Source organism: Haematobia irritans, chromosome 3 (assembly GCF_050003625.1).
Source record: "Haematobia irritans isolate KBUSLIRL chromosome 3, ASM5000362v1, whole genome shotgun sequence".
NCBI classification, from domain to species: domain Eukaryota; kingdom Metazoa; phylum Arthropoda; class Insecta; order Diptera; family Muscidae; genus Haematobia; species Haematobia irritans.
The window spans coordinates 7,658,555-7,666,730 of record NC_134399.1 but is presented as its reverse complement, the minus strand read 5'-3'; positions in this window follow the sequence as shown (position 1 = coordinate 7,666,730).

Below are 8,176 nucleotides of genomic sequence, written 5' to 3'. Positions count from 1 at the left end.
TGGAAGCGCTTTTAAAGTTATGCCTTTAGAAGACTTTCAAATTTTTTTGCCGGGTCGAAATTGCTGACAATTTCTAATTAATAGGCCTACCCCATTATTGTCCCGTTGAACGTTTTTGTGCTTTTGAGCATATCTTCTTTCTTAAGCCAATTTTTTTCTATTTCGATGGATTTGACTCCACATAAAGGTGATCCAGAGGTGTGCTGCGGAGACACCCAGTGGCAGTTCTAAGGGCAGCGTTCTGACAGGTTTGAATGTTATTCCACTGCGTATCACTAGTCTGCGGTGTCCACATTGGCGCTGCATAGTTTACCACTGACCGGCCAATTGCCTTATAGGTAGTTAACAAGGTTTCTTTGTCCGCACCCCAAGTACTGCCGGCAAGTGACTTGAGGACCTTGTTTCTACCACGGAGCTTATTACAAATTGCAGTGGCATGGGCAGACGACCTGAAAAGGCTGTCGAATGTGACCCCAAGAATCTTGGGGTAATTCGTGGTCGGAATTATTTCGTCATCGACACTAATATTCAACTGCCTGCGCACTTCTGCCGTCCATGTAGTGAATAGTGTGGCTGAGGATTTGTTGGGGGATATCCTCAAGTTTCTCGCAGTGAAATAACTGGTAAGATTAGCTAAGTAGACATTTAATCGATCGCAGATGTCATCAACATTGGGCCCAGATATGATACAACCTCGACGCCGTCAGGTGGGCGTGGAATCGAGGACAGGTAGAGGTTAAACAGTGCCGGAGATATCACCCCACCCTGGGGAACTCCCTGTTTAACTCTACTGACCCAAGTACATTTCCTAAGCTGTTTATAGTAGGTAGGGACAGTAGGAATGTGGTCGATAGAATACTTTTGGACACACGGTTTCCAGAAAATCGAGCGACTGATAAATCATTTTCCATTATCATATAGACTCAATTGCCAAACACGACCGGAAACACAAAATCTAGTTGGCCTTGAAGATGAGTTTTTTTTTGTTTTGAGTGATGGAACTTCACTTGTCCAGCGATTGCCCAAATAGCAAAGTCTACATCCAAGTATTCCATTTTTAAGAAATCTTTGAATTTTTGTTTCAATTTCAACTGGCCCAAGTACTTTTCCTGGCTGTACTCCTACTGTCCTTATCTATACTATACACAGCCTATGAAAAGTGGCGCTATAAATATGGGTCCCACGAAAATGAGCCCCAAAACCCTAATGAAACAGGGCCAGCAATGTGGGGCTACGCTTCATAATGAATATGAGGCCCAAAAAAATGTAATGAAGCCAAAATAAGCCATTTTCTCTTTTGATTTAAAAGCCCGTATGAAAATGAACCCTAATCAAAGGAAAAAGTATGAAGTTTTAGAAAAAAATAAATAAGTGTTGCTCATCACGAATCTCTTGAAAATTGCGTTGGTCCACTTGAAACTCTGTCCATAGATGAAAGTCTTAAACCCCCGATGAAGGTCGCCCGGCCACGCAAAAACCAAATCTCATGCGAGCTACAACAAAAGTGTCTATAAATGCAACCATTGGCAGATTCCTGAATGTGGATATAGACCCGGATGTTGGGGTTTACTTTCATAACGCAAATAGTCCCTAAAAAATAAAATTAATTACAAAAAAATAATAAAATTTGGTGTTGTTACTTAATATTTATGGTGCCGCTTTTCGTAGGCTATGCATAGTAGGTAGGGACAGTAGGAATCTGGTTAATTGTAATATAGTAAGGATAATCAATATTCTACTCCAACCAAACATAGTGGACTACACAACCTGTATTTAAAACAACAATTTAAAAAATGTTCTACCACTACTACTAGCTTTAGATGGACTAACTTTTAGTTTTTAAGGTACCAACATTATGGAGGGGGCTGGGAAAATTGGTTACTTACATTTTTTTCTTTAAAAAAATGCACCTAAACTTGATAAAGCAATTAGGTTTTGGTGCCCTAATCAAGAGGACTTATAACCTAACAACCTGCAATCTCTTACTGCCCAATCCGGAGATCTCAAGATCTTCATCTCATTTCCGTGAAATTCACATGGTAACTGTTTAAGTTCAAATGCCGTTTTCTTAGCTTTTGTTAAATCATATAATCATTTTCAAGTGTAATCCCGCCGTTAGGATTTGTCTATACCTTTTCTGCCTTTCGGTACGAAAATGAGGACATTTTCTAACGTCAAATGTCATCAACCCCCGCCTTTCGGCATCCAAGCTTTTTGACATTCACTTTTGAGACTCTCTCGCTTCTACGAAGGTAAATATTGTTTGACGAACAATAATTGATTAAATAAAGCCCAAATATTTTGGTTCAACTTCTAAACCAGTGCCTTTTTATTTCTTTTCTACTTTTATGCCACGCATTCATTGGTCCTTCGAGCCGGATATTAATTGGAAAGAATTAATTCGCTCTTTTTATTTCTTCCTCGAAGGCAAAGGCTACGCCAATCAACAACAACAACAACAAACGATCGACGATCACCATCCTCTACGAGGCATTTTCAATTTATTACACAAATATTTTTATTATCAACAACCAAGGTATGTACTTTCAGTGATAATTAAAAAGTGAGCATATCCTTCGGTGTAAATATAAATAAAACAGAAATAAACACTCGCCTACGGTCGCTTTACAACTCGTATTTTATATCGGTTGTACATTAAATCTCTACGGAAAAAAAAAATAAATTATCCGTCGGTCTTTAATACCCGGTTACATTGTCATTAAAGTGTTGAAAAGTGCATTTAATTCCACTTTGTTTTCGTCCAAATATTGTACGTCAAAGTTGAATTCAATTTCGCTGTATTTCTCCATTTGATTACATTCATATTGTTGTTTTTTCTTTTGGTTTTTTGATCTTCGATCGGCATAGAAAAAACAAAAACAATTGCATTGGTTGTAAGCATTGGTTTGCCAATAGGCATCAATAGTAAAGTGTTATACAGTTGCCGTTCAACTTGCTATACACACGTACGCACACAGGTGTTACATCCAACATACGTTCGAACTGCATACACGTTGGTTTATTAGCGTGGGTCGCTTACGGCGCGAAATTATAAAAATAATTTTTTGCAAGTTCAATTGAGAAAAGTATTTATTGTTGATTCCTACGGATATCGGTCGTTTACTATTATCGTTCATGTTACGTGGTAGTGTACCCTACGGTCGGTCGATATAAACAATAAAATAATAGTATTTTATATACATATATTATATTATTTTAATATTGACATATTTGAGTTTCCACGAAACTTTTTTGATTTTTATATTATTGTTGTTGTTGGACCTTACCGTTTGGTAGCGTGCATCTTACAGTCCGTGCACCCTACAATCGGTCAAGTTGATATTTTACAATCTAAAGTTCACGACTTTTTATTGTTTTGTAATTTTTCCATTTTGCAAGTGATATTCACGATACACTTGCACAAATTTTGTGTATCTACGTACACTGGGAGAAATTTTGGATAATATATACACTGAGAGAAACTCTCTCGTAATATATAAAGTTTTCATTTTTTTCGATAATTCGCCACGCAAAAATTATTCTTTGTATTCTACGATACACTGAAAATATTTTTTGTATTCACGATACACTTGCAAAAATCTTTTGGAACACAGGGTACACTGGAAAAATATTGCAATATTTTCCAAATAAAGATTTTGCATATATTTCGCCACGCGAAAAAGGGTTTCTTGTATTTACGATACACTGGAAGACACTTTACGTGTTTTCATACACTTGGAGAAATTTTTCGCCAATTTTTACAAAAAGTTAAAATACTTATAATTTACATTACAGAGCTAATTTTAGCTGGTATTTCCAATACACTGTAAGGAAATTGGTGTATCGACGATACACTGTAAAAAATTGGTTGTACTCCGTACACTGTGAGAAAGTTTCGGATCTCATTTTTTGTGTTTTTGTGGTAATCACGTTACCTTACTCACATTTTTAGTACTTTCGGTACACTGCGAAAAATATTGTGTGTTGACGATACAACTTTCGCATACACTGAGAGGAATAACTGCGTTTTCATTTGTTCGACGACAAATCGAAGTAGCTTTTTGAACCGATTTATACTCTTTTCAAGAGTTTTGGACATCACGTGTCAATTTTTTCGCCCTTTAAATTTTCCAGTACTTTTTCATAATGACTACTACACCACTTACTGCCTTCACAAGAGCAACTGACGCAATAGTCCGATTTGAAGCGAAGTTTCACAGTTTGCGAGACAATGATCTCACCGCCTATAGACTAGAATGTCATGGTTCCGAGGCTAAGTCATTGTGGGAAAAGGTTAAGGGCTTATTCGACGAATGTCTTGACTTTGTTTCCACACAGAGCAACGCCACCGAGGCAGCCGCTGCTGCTGGCGGCAAATATGATGTGGCTTATAATTGTTACTTGAATGTCATGGAGTCAATTCAAGGTAAATTGGATGCACTACGTGCACCATCTAAGCATTCTGCTAAATCGCCTCGGTTGGAGGACCAAACATCTCTTTTGAATGTTTCTCATAGGTCCGATGACTCACACAGTTCTTCCGTTAGTTCTAGGGGAGACAATAGTTCCTCCCATAGTCTCAATCTACCGCCTTGTGATATAGATGTTTTTGACGGCGATTTTCTCAATTGGCCAACATTTAGAGATTTCTTCACAGCGGTATATATTAACAATAGCCGACTTAGCGAAATTGAGAAATTATGTCATTTGCTCAAGAAGACCAGTGGTGAAGCTCGCGAGGTTGTTTCGAAATTTCCGCTCACGCATAGAAGCTTCGCTCTTGCGTGGAAGGCACTAAGGGGTACTTATGATAATACCCGCCTATTGGTGAACCACCAACTCAAATTATTATTCGATTTACCGGTCTTGGAGTCTGAGACCAGTTCAGGACTGAAGAAACTACAACGTGGTATCTCGACATGCATTTCGACAATGTCCATCTACGATGTGGCTACTGACGATTGGGATCCCATCCTCGTCTTTTTATGCCTTCAGAGGTTGCCGAAATGTACTGTTACACTTTGGGAACAGAGTATTAAGGACAAGTCTGCTTTGTCTTCTTGGTCAGATTTGGACTTCTTTCTCACGGAAAGAATCCAGACATTGACATGTCTTCGGGATATCCGCGGCATTGACGCCAGGCCTCCGGCCAACAAAAGAGTTCGTTCGCATTTCACGAATGCGAAAGCACCTCGTTCCCCAACAAGTACGCCTCGTTCCTCCCAGTCCTCTCCTGACAGATTATGCGTTCTCTGTCGACGACAGCATCACCTCAGAACGTGTTCTAGGTTTCATAATCTTTCAGTTCTTGAGAGGATGAATATTATTAAGCGCCATCAGTGCTGCAGGAATTGTCTGTCCCGCAGACATATTGCAGCTAATTGCCCCAGCGCATATGATTGCGGTAAATGTGGTAGAAGACACCACACTCTTCTGCACAGGGATATATCAAATGATCCCATAACTTCTCCGGTCGTTTCCGCACCGCTTATACGAGATACCGGGGTAGCATCAGTGGATACCGATCAGCCTTCTACATCGACTGGCATTGTGTCAGGGACGTCGAGTAGACAGGTATTCCATACTTCGCGTACTGGAAATGTATTACTAGGAACTGCAATGGTGAATATCGTTCACCAGGGTATCACGTATCCTGCTAGGGCCTTAATGGATCCCGCTTCGGAATCATCCTTTATTACGGAAGGATTGCGGAACCGACTTGGACTGAGCACGTCTTCGACTTCGGCTACAATTTCTGGAGTGAATCAAAGTGTTTCGATCACGTCGAGAGAACTTTGTTCACTTTGCATTGGTACCCCACTAGATGAGTCGCTCCTACTGGAGACTACAGCGTACGTTCTTCCGAACATTTCCGGCAACCTGCCATCTTTTTCTCTAAATCGTGACATTGTGTCTAGCATGCCAAATCTACGTTTGGCTGACCCCAATTTATTTGTTTGTCGTCCTGTTGACCTTCTGTTGGGCGCGGATCTTTATCCGAAAATTTTATTGCACGGTACTCGAAGGAATATTTTGGGATCATTACTAGCACAAAACACAGTCTTCGGCTGGGTTGTCACGGGTCCTATCCCTTCCTCGAATATTTCTGTCTACACGACTACTGTGGACCTCTCCAAGGAAAATGGTCTTCACGAGACACTTCACCGCACTTTGGGAACTAGAAGAGCTTCCCCGACGTCCTCTCTTATCTGATTTAGATAAGTTTTGCGAGGAAAATTATAAAACGACATCCCGACGGTATTCTGAGTGAAGATACTCTTCCTCTTGAAACTTATTTCTTCGGACAAATCGGAAACCAAGGACGGCCTGGCTGACACAATTTCTTCGAAATTAGGCATCCCTCTTGTGAAAACCATGAATTAAGACGATTCACCACGACTTTGTCCGCGGGTATATACAGTTATACCATATGAGGCCAGTTTAGGTTACGCCTACAAATGAAAATGTGTTATCTGCCTTATCGCCGGTCATCCACCGATAAAAAGACAATTTGACTTCGATTGGTTTTCACTGCCTTGAATGACATTTTTACACGTCGGTCCGACTCAACAATCAGACTTGTTTCTCCTCGTTTTGAGGTGGAAGTTGTATAAATTTGTGTACAATTGCGATATCACACTGATGTATCGCCATATATATGTTGACCCGTCCTAGACATTTCTGCATTGAATACAGTTAAGATATTCTCTGCAAATATTATCCGGAACTTTTAGTTACAGACAGTGGCTTGGACAACTTTTGCATTTGGCTGACGACACGGAGAATGGGTTTCCTCTTTATGTACAAGTCCTACAGAAGTGCATGTACGTTGACGACGTATTGACGGGGTACCATAATTTGGGTAATGCGCCTGGGTCAAGGGGCAATACACGCCATGAGTTTGAGCTATCTTGTCCTATAGTACGCTATTTATCACGGTTATATTTAAAAAACTGTCTGCTTTTCTACGAAAGCGGTAACTTTACATGCTACTTTTGATTTGTCCACGACATTCTCGACGAGAACTATTACTCCCCACTACGTGGAAATTATGTCGTCTTCGCGATGTTCATCCGGGTACTAACGGTCGTAGTTTGTTCAAATGGATTACATCCTTGTCTTTTAGGGAGTTAACATAGGTCTATCTGTCGCGTTATGCTCGCGTCCTCCCTAGTTTTTGTTACATGAAAAATCTTTGGTTTGATGGCCGCGTTCGAATCGCAATAGATCAGACTACAAGTTGTGAGGCGACCTACGGTTTCTGGTCACCCTGACCATTATGTTAATTTGGTTTTCCGTTCCGAAATCTTTCTATATTTTCATAGATAGAAAACATAGCAAAGATGACTGCTACCCTTCCAGAGTCTGAGGACGACGTCCCCATGTTGGATGAGGAACGGGAGATTAATTCTAGCATCGCACCCCTTGCCGATGAACATACCATCAGTACGACTACTGATTCTGCCATTCTGGCCGACAATGTTGCAACAGCAACCAATAAAAAACCGTTGACGACGGCTTCTGGGGTCCCTCCAGGAGAATTGTTTGTGGCTTCGCCACCCCATATCACACTTGGGTGTAAGGTAGTCTTCAACAGCCTTCTGACTTTACGAGTCCTCGACACCCGGCTCTTCCGAGTCAAATTTATTTGAAATTTAAAAATCGATCGGGCTTAACGAGTCCATTTACGATCGCGTGCTTGACGAGCACATTTGTAAATATGAATTTGTTTTTGAAAAAATGAAACATGAAATGGAAACCATAACAAGAGAAAAAAAAGAATTGAACTAAAATAAAATGCCCATTTTTTTTAACTGAAATGTACATCCTGTATACTTTCATTATTTCATTATTTAAGTGTAACTATGAATTTATGTTTTAAACTTTGCAACCTGGCTGGATGTTGCAAGGCGGGCGGCAATGTTTAAGTTCAAATGCCGTTTTCTTAGCTTTTGTTAAATCATATAATCATTTTCAAGTGTAATCCCGCCGTTAGGATTTGTCTATACCTTTTCTGCCTTTCGGTACGAAAATGAGGACATTTTCTAACGTCAAATGTCATCAACCCCCGCCTTTCGGCATCCAAGCTTTTTGACATTCACTTTTGAGACTCTCTCGCTTCTACGAAGGTAAATATTGTTTGACGAACAATAATTGATTAAATAAAGCCCAAATA